Raw genomic sequence first — 15497 nt, forward strand, 5'->3', positions numbered from 1 at the left:
AGACACTGGCCAATAAATGGAAGTTGTTGTCAGTAGCAAGAATAATATTCAGATAAATTAGCCCCAGGAGTAGATCTCGTTGGGAATACAGGGCATACACATATGCTTCTCAGCAGTTTTATGATAAGTACCAAAAATTTGGTTCATAAATTCGTGGAAAAAATGGCTAGAGCAATTGAGAAAAGATCTTGGAAGAATGGGACTTACAAAAACAAAGGGGGACAAGGAGGACAACCTAGCCTTATAAAAATGAGGTGATGGGCATGTGTCTAGTGTTCTAGGAACATGAATTCAACCATACCTGTGTGTGCTACTCACCATGTGGTATCAGAGATGAATGAGGCAGAATCCCTGCTCCTAACCCACTTCATCTAGGGGGGAATATTTTTGTTTTAACGGTATCAATAGCTTTATTAAAGTAAAAATGTGATAAAGGCTATAGTAGATTATTGAATGATGCAGTTTTGAACACTTAGAAGAGAGAGAAGTTGCTTTTGGATGAGGATCGGAGGCATTTCATTGAGAAAGGAATATATTTTGCAGGTCCTGGGAGATTGGCTAGAATTTCCATAGCAGAGATTGGCATTAAGGAAAGGACCGAAACTCAGACAAAGGAAAATGGAGGGAAACCAGGACATGCTTGTAAAATCGTAATTATTTGACTCATTAAAGGTCGTTAGAAAAACTCTGACCCTTGGAGATCGAGACCATCCTGGCTAACACAGTGAAACCCCGTCTCTACTAAAAATACAAAAATTAGCCGGGCGTGGTGGCGGGCGCCTGTAGTCCCAGCTACTCGGGAGGCTGAGGCAGGAGAATGGCGTGAACTTGGGAGGCGGAGCTTGCGATGAGCCGAGATCGCACCACTGCATTCCAGCCTGGATGACAGAGCGAGACTCCGTCTAAAAAAAAAAAAAGAGAGAGAGAAAGAAAAGAAAAGAAAAAAGAAAAACTCTGATGCTTATAGCTTAACAAATTAGGATGAAATCAGGCAAAGTTATGTGAAAAGGTACAATTTTTAAGGAAAATTTGAATAAATTCCCATTTACTGAGGAAAAAGCATTCTGGAGACATCTGGGGCTTTGTCCATCCCCCTTTAGACTTATGAGGTAAAAAGGGTTTATATGTAGCTTGGTTTTTCTTAGTGCCCTGAATAGGAATAAAGTCTTTGCCTGCAGAGAATGAATGTGTCCACTTTCCTTTACCCTCTGGGAGATAGCAAACTTTGTCCTCTTCTTAAAATAGTTTAACCTACAGCACATCTTGGTTCTCTCACACCAGCGTGGTGTGAGAGAAAAGCATGGGCTTTGCAGTTGGGCAGGCTTCTCTGAGTCTTCATTCTCTGCCTTCTTTACTGTTGGACCTTGGGAAGTTACTTGAAAGCTGAGCTTCATTTTCTCTTCTTTTTTTTTTTTTTTTTGAGACGGAGTCTCGCTCTGTCGCCCAGGCTGGAGTGCAGTGGCCGGATCTCAGCTCACTGCAAGCTCTGCCTCCCGGGTTCACGCCATTCTCCGGCCTCAGCCTCCCGAGTAGCTGGGACTACAGGCGCCCGCCACCTCGCCCGGCTAGTTTTTTGTATTTCTTAGTAGAGACGGGGTTTCACCGTGTTAGCCAGGATGGTCTCGGTCTGCTGACCTCGTGATCCACCCGTCTCGGCCTCCCAAAGTGCTGGGATTACAGGCTTGAGCCACCGCGCCCGACCGATTTTCTCTTCTATAAAACAGGACTGATAATAGCTACCTTAAGGTATTATTGTAAAAATTAGAAAAAAGGTATATAAATAACCAGACGAGGTGAATGGCCAGGCGGCACAAAATACATGGTGGCTGCTTCTCTTACCAATAGACTATGGCGCAGCTCTTTGTGGGCAAGTGTGTCTGTCTGTATTGCCATGATTTTGGTCTACAATCAAGAAATGGCAGCCAAGAGCCTGCTAGAATCTGCTCAGGACTCTGTTATCTTCTTGCCTTTGGCCAATACAAGCACATGTTGGACACCGCCCAAATGTGCTGACTATAAGAACTTTAAAAACATACTTTCCCCCCATCTTATCTTCTGGTTTCTAGGCAAAAGCGCTAAAGTATGTGGAATAACACTCACATCCGGCTTGGAGTAGAACAGTTTCCTGAACACCTACGGGGAGAAAGTTGTGCTTAAAAGCAAATAAACTGGAAAGTCAAGAAAAATTTTCCTCTTGCTTGAATCTACTCGTGAAAGTCTAAAATAAAATGTGTGATTTGAGGCAAATGAAAGAGATCTGAGAAAATTAAGTACTCTGAAGAGTTATCATGGTGGTTACTGGCTAGAATTCCTTTTAGAAGCACATTGTAGGTTTTTAAAGAATAAGAGAGGCGAATTAGATTTTTAAATCAATAATTTAAGTGAGACTGCCAAAAAATGTAAACAGGAGCTACATTTAATTTCTGTTTTTCCTTTGAGAGCCAAGGAGGCCAGCACTTCAAGTCCAATGAAACTGCCAACTAGCTAATGGAAAATTTTTCTTTTCAAACATAAATATTAAGGTTTACAAGTAAGCATGAGGGTTGTTTTTTGTTTTTTTTTTTCTTACATAGAGCACCAAATAAGACTTAGCCCCTTTTAGAAAATTTGTAGACATTCAATATCATATTGTCTGGACCTCAGTAGGAGTAAATCATCAAAGGAAGTCATTTGCATTTCAGGAACCCCAATTAGTTTTACCCTAGCAACTTTTTTTGCTTTTATCTCTTGAAGTTTCACTTTCATAGCACTTTGGTTTTTTTTTAAAGCAGTGTATGGCAATGTTGATGACATTTCAATATATGTAGTCAAGACTTCATATACCAAAGTGTTAAGAAGACAACTAAGTCAGTCGGATGGGTATTTTGATGCTATGAATAAAAGTAATCACAGGTCCTTTTTGAAAGGCCCAAAATTCGAATATGATGCAAAGACATGAAGTGCCAAATCAATGAGCAATTTTTTAAAAGTAATTTTAGTTTTCTTGTTGATGTTTTTCCTTGTTATGAAGAAATCATTTTTGGTGTCTTTGATGATTCTCTTGGTCAGCGAAGCAGTTCTTAATAAATAAGTGATAAGTTTGTAGCAATGGAAAAACATGATGCTATCAGTCATTAAAACAGATTTCTATAAGTCATTTGTTCAACTTGCATGCCAATTTATGACAGTGTCACCTTTCTCTATTTCTAGTTCTCCTGTCTCCTTACTTATCACATAAGATTAGAGTCAGATACCTCAATCTAGTCTTAAAATCCCCCACCCACTGCCCTCCAGGCATGCTAGTGTCTTCCATCCCAGGTCTACTCTGGCCTAGTCTTTCTTCCTTTTCATCTCGTTATCTCCTACACTGTTTCCCTGACTCTTTTTCCCCACCCAGTCATCAGGCAGCTTCTCAGACAGGGAAGCAGTATTTGTTTTTTTTGTTTTTTTTTTTTTTTTGAGATGGAGTCTCGCTCTGTCACCCAGGCTGGAGTGCAGTGGCCGGATCTCAGCTCACTGCAAGCTCCGCCTCCCAGGTTTACGCCATTCTCCTGCCTCAGCCTCCCGAGTAGCTGGGACTACAGGCAACCGCCACTTCGCCCGGCTAGTTTTTTGTATTTTTTAGTAGAGACAGGGTTTCACCATGTTCGCCAGGATGGTCTCGATCTCCTGACCTCGTGATCCGCCCGTCTCGGCCTCCCAAAGTGCTGGGATTACAGGCTTGAGCCACCGCGCCCGGCCTAGCAGTATTTGTTAAAATACAAATTACAAGCCAAGGATAGGAACTGTACCGAATTCCATGCTTAAATCTTCTATGCTTCCCCTTCTCATACCTCCCCCAAGCCTTTACTTAACTTCATCTATGTCGTTAAAACATGAATATTTTTCTAGAAGAAAAAAAAAAGCTTCCATTAGAACATATGGGATTATACCCCAGAAAAGATTTCAGTCCTTAAGTCTTGTGGTTTTTGGACATCATCAATTAAAATACTCACTTGTCTCAACAGAAAATAATATTCTCACTTCTGCTCAGGCACAGGTTAGGTTCTGAATGCCATCCAGCTCAGCCTGTACACCCTGCACACACCACCTCCCCATGCTCACCAGGCACTTTCTCCTCAGTGACAAGGACCTACCAGTATTTGAATGCACTCCAGTTGAACCCATGCTGTTAAGGAGCTGTCACTCATGGAGTTTTACCTTTCAGGATTCTGGGCCATCAGTACTCATTGTCGCCTGGATCACATGTCTTTTTCAAAGAGTCAAATGCCCTTCACATACCAAGCACACTTCACCTTCTTCCAGAAGGTTGTTGCCACTAATAGGAGGTGGCAGCTGTTAGTAATTCACGTTAACCCTGTTGAGAGCTTCAAGGTTGAAAAGGAAACACACTTTCTCCAGCGCAAACAGCCAGAATCAGTTTCAAGCTGGTGAGGTTTTTTGTTGTTTGGATTGCAGCTTGACCTGTACCTTTTACAAGTGAATTTACAAAGTGGATTTTCTTCTCTGAAATTTTGCTTGGGGACCAAAATTTTAAAAAATACCACAAGTGAAAGACATTACCCTATTTCTCCCACATAATTATCACTCACCCCCATTCATGTTAAGTGCTGCCTGATTAATAAGAGCTAAAATTCAATAAGCACTTCCTTTATGGCAGAGACTGTCCTAAGTGCTTCATCTAAAGTATTACATCTAGAACTTCAGCAACTCTATGATTCAGATTCAATGTTTAGCTCTAATTTTATAGATGAGAAAGCTGCTTCATGGAGTAAGTGGTCAGCACAAGGTCACATCATAAGCACTGCAGCCAGGACTCAAATTTACGTATTCTGCTTCAGAGACTACACTTTTAATCATGATGCAATGCTGTTTCAACTGAAATGGGATTCCATCTTGGTGACAAAGTCATTACGATCAAAATCAATGAGCCCGGCACCTCCCACTCAATATCCTCAACATGCTGTCAGCATGGCGTCTTGAACAGTGCAGATCCGATCATGACACTGGTGTAAAAGTCTTAGTGATTTCTCTTTGCCTACAATATAAAGTCTAGATCTTGAAGATGGCCTAAAGGGCCATTATTTTTCATCATCTGCCTTTCCATCTATTATCAACTGCCACCTGCCCATGCCCTACTGATGTTACTTGCAGTTCCACAATTGGCCTGTGCTGTTTGATGCTTTGAGATCTTCAAACTTTCTGCCCTGAACTATTCCTCCCCTCCTCTTAGTTAGCAAGTTCATGCACATCCTTCAGGACCTCTCCCAAACATGTCCTGCACATCCTTCCCTGACATAAATATCTTCTCCTCTGCTTGCTACCAACACATAGAACTATTTATCAAAATTATGATAGCCACTATTTTCAGCTGTCATGTGCCAGGCACAGTATTGAACACTTAGCATGTTAGCTAGGTACAAATAGTGAACCACAGACATAATTAAGTGAGAAATGTAACTGTTTCTTTAAAAAAAAAAACTAGCCGGGCGCGGTGGCTCAAGCCTGTAATCCCAGCACTTTGGGAGGCTGAGACGGGCGGATCACGAGGTCAGGAGATCGAGACCATCCTGGCTAACACGGTGAAACCCCGTCTGTACTTAAAATACAAAAAAATTAGCCGGGCGAGGTGCCGGCGCCTGTAGTCCCAGCTACTGCGCCTGTAGTCCCAGCTACTCGGGAGGCTGAGGCAGGAGAATGGCACGAACCCGGGAGGCGGAGCTTGCAGTGAGCGGAGATCGCGCCACTGTACTCCAGCCTGGGTGACAGAGCGAGACTCCGTCTAAAAAAAAAAAAAAAAAAAAAAAAAAAAACTGACCATAATTTCTATTTTGAGACCTCATTCAGCTGGAAGACAGAAACTTATATCAGCCAATTCAGGATCCCCTCTAGCTCCTGGGGTTGCAGCAAAGTTGTAAGAGGCTTAGGCAGAGTCTAGGGTATGTGTGTGTGTGTGTGTGTGTGTGTGTGTCTGGATGAGATTGAACCTTTGGTATTCTTGTCACCATTCCCCATGCTAGTGTCTGGTTGGTGTCTGGTGTTGGGATGTTGGTATCTGCAGCCTTTTCAGATGGATTAGGAATCTGTGCCCTCTTGGCTTACCAGAAGCAGTTTGCCTCTCCTGAACCACTCTGGACTGGAAAGATTGGTGGAAGGCATGACACTCTCTCCAGCCCAGGCGCGCCACACAGTCATTTCTTTCTTTACCACTCTATGCTGGGCTCGCAGGGACTCTGGACTGAGCCAGTTCTCCGGAGTATTGCCTGGGACCAGGGCCCACATCCTTTGTGCCCTCAACTCTCTCTGCCTCTCTGGAGCTTCCATCTTACCCCACGTAAGACTCCTAACTCCCCTCCACTTTCCCTCTGGCTCTCCTTGCCTTTCTTCTTCAGTCCTAGAAAGCTGTAACGTCTGCTGGGAAGAAAAACTGGCTCTAATTGAGTATTCTTGCACACCTTAAGTCTGGCGCCTGGATTCCTTTGTTCTATGAGTTCTGTTGTGTTCCCTTGTTTTTCTTTGGTCAGTGAATGACACTGACTGGGAAGAAAGATGAAGGTTACTGGAAAAATCAATGTTATGAGTAAGCAGTTAATATCTCACTCTTACCTTGCCCCCAGACACACACTCAATGATTATCCCATATTAATTTTTATAAAAACCTTCTGTGGAAGATGTAATTACCATTTTCACAGAGGAAAAACTGAGGCTTAGTGAGATCAACTGACCTCACCCCCAGCAGGCAAGATCTTGAATTCAGTCCACACTTTTGACCACCACACTCCACCATCCTTAGCACATGGGACTGAAATCATTTCTTTAGATACCTGGGTTTTCCACCACACTGTGAGTTCCTTGAAGTTAGGGTTGGACTTCATCCATCTTGATATCCCTATCCCTGGCATATAACAGGTTCTTAGTAGGTGGCAGTTGAATTGAAATGGGTCAAGGAGAGAGAAAGGAAGATAAGAAGGAAAAAAAAAAAAAAGGAGAATGAGAAAATTCCCTTATCTTAAGCTATTTTGAAACTTCCTGAATGATACTCTGCCGGCTAAAATGTAAGTGGAATGAAAAGTTTGATTATTATCTAAGTCATGTCTAGCACTGAGCTCTCCTTATATTATGCTGTCAAATTATTCTAGGCAAAGAAATTAATTCCTTGTCTCCAGGAAAGAAAAAGGTGTAATGTGGTTGGTGACATAGCAATGACAAATGAGGAAAATGTGCATATGTGAGCAGTGACCAGTGTGGACAGTTTTTACCAGTCAATGCAGTAATAACTGATTTTTATTTACTTTTCTAGATAGTGCCATCCAAGATGCTGGTGGCATATAAATCTGATAACTTCTGGAATTTCACAGTTTTCCATTAAAATTTTATCTGAAAGCCCTTGTTTTACCATGTTACATAAAAGCCTCCGATAACAAATATCATATTTATCTGCCCATGAATGTAGGTGAAGGGTAGAAGTTTTAGGCTGTGACATGCCCAAGTTACAATCAAGGTAGTTTTGCCAACTAGTTTTTTTTTTTTTTTCTTTTTCATAATCATCTATATGCATGTGTTTTATTTTTAAAAAATTTTTATTTGATGTTGTAACAGATAACTAGAACACAACATAAATGAAACCATAAAGTTAATCATTTCCCTGCCCCACCTTTCCCAGGTAACTTATATTAACAGCCTGGTGTGTGTTCTTCCTTGGGGTAATGTAACATTTGTGTTCTCGCACAAATTCTCGTTCATAGAAGTTTGCTTTTTCTCCTTATAGTGTTTCTCCTGACCTCCCTCGCTGCCTTTACCCTCCAGCGAATTTCCCTCATTCTTTCCCCCTCTCTCTTCCCCATTCCCCATTCCCCATTCCTCCTCCATCTCTTTTCTCTCTCTCTCTTTCTTTTTTTTTTTTTTTTTTTTGAGGTGGAGTGCCCCTCTTTCGCCCAGACTGGAGTGCAGTGGTGCCATCTTGGCTCACTGCAAGCTCCACCTCCCGGGTTCACGCCATTCTCCTGTCTCAGCCTCCGGAGTAGCTGGGACTACAGGCGCCCGCCACCACAGCCGGCTAATTTTTTGTGTTTTTAGTAGAGACGGGGTTTCACCGTGTTAGGATGGTCTCGATCTCCTGACCTCATGATCCGCCCACCTCGGCCTTCCAAAGTGCTGGGATTACAGGCGTGAGCCACTGCACCCGGCCTTCTCTCTCTTTCTTCCCCTTCTCTGTTTTTCATTTTCTATCTTTTCTTCTTTCTTTCTCTGTTAGCCTTGGAGGACCCAGGCTCTTGGGAAATTGCCTTTACCCTCAAGGTGCGACAGTTCAGTCGAGTTTTGACTCTGAACATTTTTCTTGGGTTGTCTTATGCCTCAGCATAAGAAAGGAATAGAAACGGGTAGGCAGAAAGTAAAACATTCAGTTAATCAAAATTAACTTATTTGATGGAACTACTTTAGAACCCAGGATGCTTTTTAAAATTATTAAAATGTTTATTTTACAAATGTAATTCAAAGAGTAAATCATAGTTCTTGTTTTTAAAAAATCCTCAAAGTCTATAGAAGTGTTTAAAACAAATGATAAATTTTTATTTATCACCCAGAATTCTTTTCCCTGCAATGCCACAATAGTTTAGCATTTCCTCCATGAAGTTTTTCTGGATATTTATAAAACGTGTAACAAATATTGTATGTACTGGTGGATGTAGACAGAAAATGGGAAGCTTTTTCACTAGATAATGTGGACATCTCTCCGTGTCAGCACATATAGGACCCCCCTCTTTCACTTTAAATGCTGCATAATATCCTTTGCAATGAATGTACCATTTTCTACATGAACATTTAGGTTGCTTCCAATTTACATGATGCATTTCCAGTCTTTCAACCAAGACTTCCCCAAAAGAATGCTGTCAATTCTTGTCTCCTTTATGACTTGGGGCTGCTGACCTGAGTGACTGTTATTTAACCAGTGACCACCATCGCCTTGACAGGGTCCTTTGTGTCCCGTATCTCCACGAGGACAAGAACTTGCTGGCTACCTTCACCCTCTGAGGCTATCCCTGTAGGCCTCATTCTGCTAGTATTGTTGCTATGTTTTTTCCTAACCTTTTTGCCTCTGTTTAAACCTATACAGGTTTGATACAGGCTCCATGCACATTGTAGTTGACTGTTGTGCTAACATACTTTGGTAGTGGCATAGATAGTGAATAACTCGCACCTACCTAGTCCTCCTCTCTCTTTTCTTTGGGTTCTCACCTGTGCAAGATCCTATGTAGCTTTCGGGATAACAGCCAGGATGCATTAAGGCCTTTACTTGGGACCCTAATCCTGGAGCTATAAAGAACAACAGAAAACCTGGAGGTGCTTTGGTCGCTGTGAAATAGCTGCCAACCAAAGAGACTTTATCCAGAGAGAGGTTGAGGCAGGTATCAGCTCAGAGGATCTGGGGGCTCACTGGCCTATTTAAGGGAAAAGACTGTGATAGACATGTTAAAAGGCATTTGAAAAGACAAAGTAACTCTGAGACGCTGAAAGAAATTCTGGTTTTCCTCCTTCATGTTCACTACATGAAATAGATCATTTCTAAGGGGTTGGCGTGGCCTTGAATGCATTTCCCTAACGTTTCCATTTTAACATCTTATCCTAGGACACCTAGGATGGTTGTTCACTTGTTTTTCATTTTGTTGTGAGTGGTTCCAAAAAAATCAAAATATTTATTAAAGTGAATATTATGCTAGAAGTTATATATTGTTCACACTAAACCCCAACACCCATTTGAGAAAGCAGCACATCATTTGTTCCTCCTAATATTTTCTCTCCTAAGCAAACAATCTATATTTCAAGTGTGTTCTTTCTTTGTAGTGTGTTGTTCATATTGGTCATTAAATAGTTCCTAAAACTGACTTTCAACTTATACATAGACATTGTTTCTCTAAGGTGTCAACATTGAAAAGAACAGTATAGAGCAGGGGTGTCCAATCTTTTGGCTTCCCTGGGACACACTGGAGAAGAAGAACTGTCTTGGGCCACACCTAAAATACACTAACACTAATGATAGGTGATGAGCTAAAAAACAAAAAAAAAAAATCACAAAAAAATCTCATAATGTTTTAGGAAAGTTCATGAATTTGTTTAAGACCACATTGAAAGACATCCTGGGCCACATGCGGCCTGCAAGCTGAGGACTGGGCAAGCTTGGTATAGATGAACCAGGGAATTTATTGTATGACTGTGGCAAGAAAGAGTTAATAATTATTTAGCAAAGATTCTTACATTTCAAATAATTGTTTTTCACATCAAAACTTTAGTTGGAATAATAGAAGGAATGTCAAAATGAATTGGTAAGAAATAATGGTAATCTATTTCTAAGTAAAATTTAGTAATATTTTAAAGTATAGGCTTGGCGCAGTGGCTCACACCTGTAATCCCAGCACTTTGGGAGGCTGACATGGGCGGATCACTTGAGGTCAGGACTTCAAGACCAGCCTGGCCAACATGGTGAAACCCATCTCTACTAAAAATACAAAAATTAGCCAGGCCTTGTGGTGTGCACCTATAATCCCAGCTACTTGGGAGGCAGGAGAATTGCTTGAACCAGGGAGGCAGAGGTTGCAGTGAGCTGAGATCGCACCACTGCACTCCAGCCTGGGTGACAGAGCGAGACTCCATCTCAATATAAAATAAAATAAAGTATAGAAGTAATCATAGACTTTTTTTTTTTTTTTTTGAGACGGAGTATCACTCTGTCGCCCAGGCTGGAATGCAGTGGCGGGATCTCAGCTTACTGCAAGCTCCGCCTCCTGGGTTCATGCCATTCTCCTGCCTCAGCCTCCCGAATAGCTGGGACTACAGGGACCCGCCACCTCGCCCAGCTAGGGTTTTTTTTGTATTTTTTAGTAGAGGCGGGGTTTCACCGTGTTAGCCAGGATGGTCTGGATCTCCTGACCTCGTGATCCGCCTGTCTCGGCCTCCCAAAGTAGTGCAGTGACACGACCCTAGCTCACTGCAGCTTCAAACTCCTAGGCACAAACGATCCTCCTGCCTCAGCCTCCCTATCATTAATAGCTAGGACCACAGGTGATGCCACCACGCCTGGCTAATTTTTTTATTTTTATTTTTTGTAGAGATGGCGTCTCCCTATGTTGCCCAGACTGGTCTTGAGCGATCCTCCCACCTCAGCCTCCCAAAGTTCTGGGATTATAGGCATGAGCCCAGCCTCATAGACTATTTCTAAGTGAAATTTAGTTGAACATTTTAAAGTATAACAAATGTTACAAAACCAAATTGCCATAATAAATAAAAAAAGTTAAACTTGTGAATAAATTCAGAACCCAAATAATGTATGATTTCTAGATGTAGTCTTTTTAAATATACAATTAATTAAATGTATTAGACAAATTGAAAATGTATTAGACTTTAAATTAAGATGAAATAATTCAAAGAATAAGTGCTGAATCTAGAATTTAGAGATGTATGACAATCATCTGAAATTTCTAGAGCTTTTTGTCTGAAAAAGATACTCATTCTCACAGGTCCCTCCTAAGTAATCAACTGTAGTAAAAAAACAAACTTCTAAATATCTATATGTATACAGTATGAATCAGACCCTTCTGAATATACTAGCTCCTCAATAAGCATACTCTAATTTGATCTGATTTTAAGTATTTTTTGCAGGTTATTATATTTATCTTACACTGACATTTGGATTGGTAGGTTGAAATGTTTAAGAGAGGAGGGAAGAAACTGACTTGGCATAAATGCACACAGTGCTGTTCTGGCTGCCAGTGCTGTGGGTTCTGTCACTAACTCCCTGTTTTTGACTCAGGACCACCTGCGGTACCTTGCACACCTCATTCTGGTGTACCTCTGTGCAGGTGGGTGCTGTGCTGCTCTACCATGTTGGGAACTTATTCCAGTCTCTCTAGTCTTTCCTTCCCACAACACACTCCAGCACCAGAGGTGGCTTTGGGGAAGGAAAGGGAGCAAAAAAATGGTAGCCTATTTAAAAATGTCTTTTGAAAAGTGTAAATTTTAATGGCATGTGAATCATCTGTCCATTAAAATGTTTAAAATAAAACCTTTCAAACAAAAGAAAAATACAAATTACAAGTTCCAGACTGGTCATGTATACCCTTTCTTTTTTTTTTTTTTTTTTTTTTGAGACGGAGTCTCGCTCTGTCGCCCAGGCTGGAGTGCAGTGGCCGGATCTCAGCTCACTGCAAGCTCCGCCTCCCAGGTTCACGCCATTCTCCTGCCTCAGCCTCCCGAGTAGCTGGGACTACAGGCGCCCGCCACCTCGCCCGGCTAGTTTTTTGTATTTTTTTAGTAGAGACGGGGTTTCACCGTGTCAGCCAGGATGGTCTCGATCTCCTGACCTCGTGATCCGCCCGTCTCGGCCTCCCAAAGTGCTGGGATTACAGGCTTGAGCCACCGCGCCCGGCCCATGTATACCCTTTCTAAGACAGGCTGTGCACGTTTTTCCTATGTGTAACTTTCTCACAAAATATTTTAGCATTTTTAAAGCTATATTTCTTCATTAATATACTCCATTTTAATAAAAAGTAAAATGCTTTGGATTCTAATGTGATGCATTATTTCTGAAAGCAGTCTTAATACAGGAACTAAAGGACAGTGTGATTTTACAGAGAACATCTTTAATAGTGGCAGGGAGTTTACACATACACATACTTGATATGTGTAACTATTTCAGGTCATTCTTTCGTTTTGTGAAGGAAGGGACAGACCACTTTGCAGGAGAACTGAGGCACGAGTTGAGGAAACTAACCCCCAGCTCATGCAGAGAGACATTAGCATACTTTTGTATTGTTGCTGAAATTTCTTCATGTCTTACTTTTGATCCCATGAGACAAGTTGGTTGTTTCCATCTAAAAATATCAGATGATGCCTCTATATTGCAGATACAAGTTAAAAGTGTTTTTCCAGAATCTATGTTACAAAGGAAGCCCAGGGACCTCTGGTCATAGTGATGAATTTCACTGGTGTAACATCCATGCTGTGTGGGAGGTGAGATTTAGACCCAAAGTGTGTTTTTAATCACCAGTTTACAGTGATGTTTCACACAGAAGTAGAGGGATCTGTTCCACCCTTATGAGATTTCACCTGACCCAGAGCACTTAGAAAACAAGATAAAGCAGCAGCAGGAGAGGAGGCCTTATCTGTTCTGCCCACAGAGCTCCTGGCTGTATTCTCCAGCTAATACTTTTTATTCCCCCCCCTCCCCCACACGCAGTGGCAGCGGCAATGTGCGTTATAAACTGCAGGGGCTATTTCTTCAAAGCTCAAGTTCTGGACACCACCTCCCTCTCCCCCAAACAAGATTCCCACAGGACATGAGGACACAGAACAAACCATGTTAACCTCTCTGCTTCCAATGCCTAGCAACAATGTTTGTGGTAACCCTATGACTGCGTGACAGGTGTGTATGTGTTGATACCTGCTTGTGATACCATAGGTAAAACAAAATACGGTTTTAAGGAGGATAATACTTTATGGCGGGGAGGAGCCTGTCCATGAAGGTTTCAGTAAAGAGGTTATTCAGCGGTTACTGTGGCTGCTAATGCTTCTGCATTCTGCCAGGATATAAGAGCACAGACAAGTAAAGGCAAATGTGGTATCAGCTGTTTGGTAAGGGAGGTTTCTATTTCCTACCTAGTAAGGCCTTCTCTGTGTCCATATGTATATTTATTACCTTAAATATAGAACCTGGACATTTAACAACAGGGATTCTGCTTGAATTAGAATAAAGCCAATTTCAAACCTTACTGTTACTTTCATCTCTGAAGATGACACGTGAGAGCAATTAAGAGAGGACTCTGAGGGGAAAAAGTTCCTACCTCCGTTGAACGAGGCTGGAAGAACCTTTGAAGAAAGATGAAACTTAAACTAGCACCATCCCTTCCTTTAGAATATTAACTGGACGCCTATATCATAAATGCAAAGTAAATGCAAATGGATTTTCTAAAATTCCAAAGTTTGCAAAGCTGAATCAAAAATCCCTTGAAATTACAGTCATGACAACCGAAAGAATCACGTCTCTTGTCTAATCAGAGACGGTGCTTATGGAAACAAAAACAGGCCGGTAAGGGAGGCTTCAGCGGCATTCACCACCACCTGCATCTCTGTTGTGACTTACACTGAGAAGAGGGCATGCTGAGAAAAAGGATGGCTATTTTCCTTGTAATGCGAGCTTTTTTTTTTTTTTTTTTTTTTTTTTTTTTTTTTTTTAGCTGTGAACTTTTTACCTTGCTTCATTCATGCTTCATTTGATCAATTACTAACTGTATAGCCTCTGAAAAGCGAGCGCGGGCTTCTTAAAGTTGGTATTTTGCTTTTGGATTCCTCTGCATTTTACAATGGGGGGAGGGTAATTAAGGCACCTTTCTGATTGAATGGGCAGAGGGACTGAGCGTGTGTGCTTCGGTCCCCTTAATACCGCAAGGACCCGAGGACCGCGGAGGGGCGAGTGGAGCGCGACGCTTCCACCCCAGAATCCGTTTTCAAACCTTAGGGAGCCTTCTTTGCCATTGAAATGCAAATCCGGTCCTGAGCTCCCGAGCCAATCCGGGAGGCTTCCTGTGGGATTACCTGGTGGCAAGCGAGCGCCGAGCCAGCGCGGAGCCAGCGCGGCTCCTCGGGAGCGGCGGGCGCGGGGTGGACTGCACGGGCCCGGGAGGGACGCGAGGTGGGCGAGCGCCCCGCATCCTCGGCGCCCCGCGCGGGATCAGCGTCCTCCAGCCGCGCTCCCCCAGCCCGCCGTGCAGCCATAGCCCGGGCGCGGTGGCGCGGGGCGCGGCTGGGCCGCCCATTGTTGAGCGCCGTGGGCCCCGCCGGCGATGCCCGGCGCCGCCTCCTTGGAGCGGCGGCGAGGTTTGAACTTGGCGTCGGCCTGGAGCCCCGAGCAGTCCGGGGGCGGCGGCCGCGAGGCGAGTGGCGATGGTGAGTGCGGAGGGCGGCGGGGCACGGAGTGGGAGGCGGGGGCCGGCCGGCTGCTTTCTGGAGCGCGTCTATTTCGGACTCTGCGGCGACTCTGGAAAGCCCTGTCTCGAGGAAGGCTCCCAGGGGCTTTCACGGCCAGCACCCCGGCTGATGGGTGCAGGTGGCGTGCTCCGAGGGTCTCCTGACACTCCTAGGCCTTGGCTTTTTATTAGAGAGGCAGTAGCTGCCATTCCAACAGGAAAATAATTGTTGATTATTGACAGCATGAAAACTTTTCGGAAGAAATGATCTGTGAAATATTTTAATTTTGATAAATTGCTTCCCACCAGGGCCCCTGCTGTGTTGAGAACGCCTTGCCTTTCTTAATTTTACTGGATTTGTTTCTGTAGGAAAGGCTCCTGAAGTGCGTTGAGGGGCACGCCTACCCCCAACCCCCACTTGCTCCAGATCTTAAGACAGTTACTTAAATAGTGTGTTCCTTGTCCTGCAGCAACACTTAAATCATGAAAATGAAATTATACCTGACGGCGGCTTTACTCCGAATTGCCAGAGGAATAAAACTTTTGCTGGTGGGACAGGGG

At 43.0% G+C, this 15497-nt stretch overlaps 1 protein-coding gene across 4 annotated transcripts in view; it reads left to right on the top strand.

The window, feature by feature from the left end:
* Positions 1–15497, top strand: part of SHROOM3 (shroom family member 3) — a 198769-nt gene that overhangs the window by 94061 nt on the left and 89211 nt on the right. Inside the window, exon 1 of one of the 4 annotated variants that reach the window (XM_009206908.4) lies at positions 14412–14916. The exons of the other annotated variants lie outside the window; for them this stretch is intronic. The gene's annotated coding sequence lies outside the window, so the exon portion shown is untranslated. Of the gene's footprint in view, positions 1–14411; positions 14917–15497 lie in introns of those variants that run through there. 4 annotated transcript variants of the gene reach the window in all.

The sequence above is a fragment of the Papio anubis genome, chromosome 3, assembly GCF_008728515.1.
Source record: "Papio anubis isolate 15944 chromosome 3, Panubis1.0, whole genome shotgun sequence".
Taxonomy (NCBI): domain Eukaryota; kingdom Metazoa; phylum Chordata; class Mammalia; order Primates; family Cercopithecidae; genus Papio; species Papio anubis.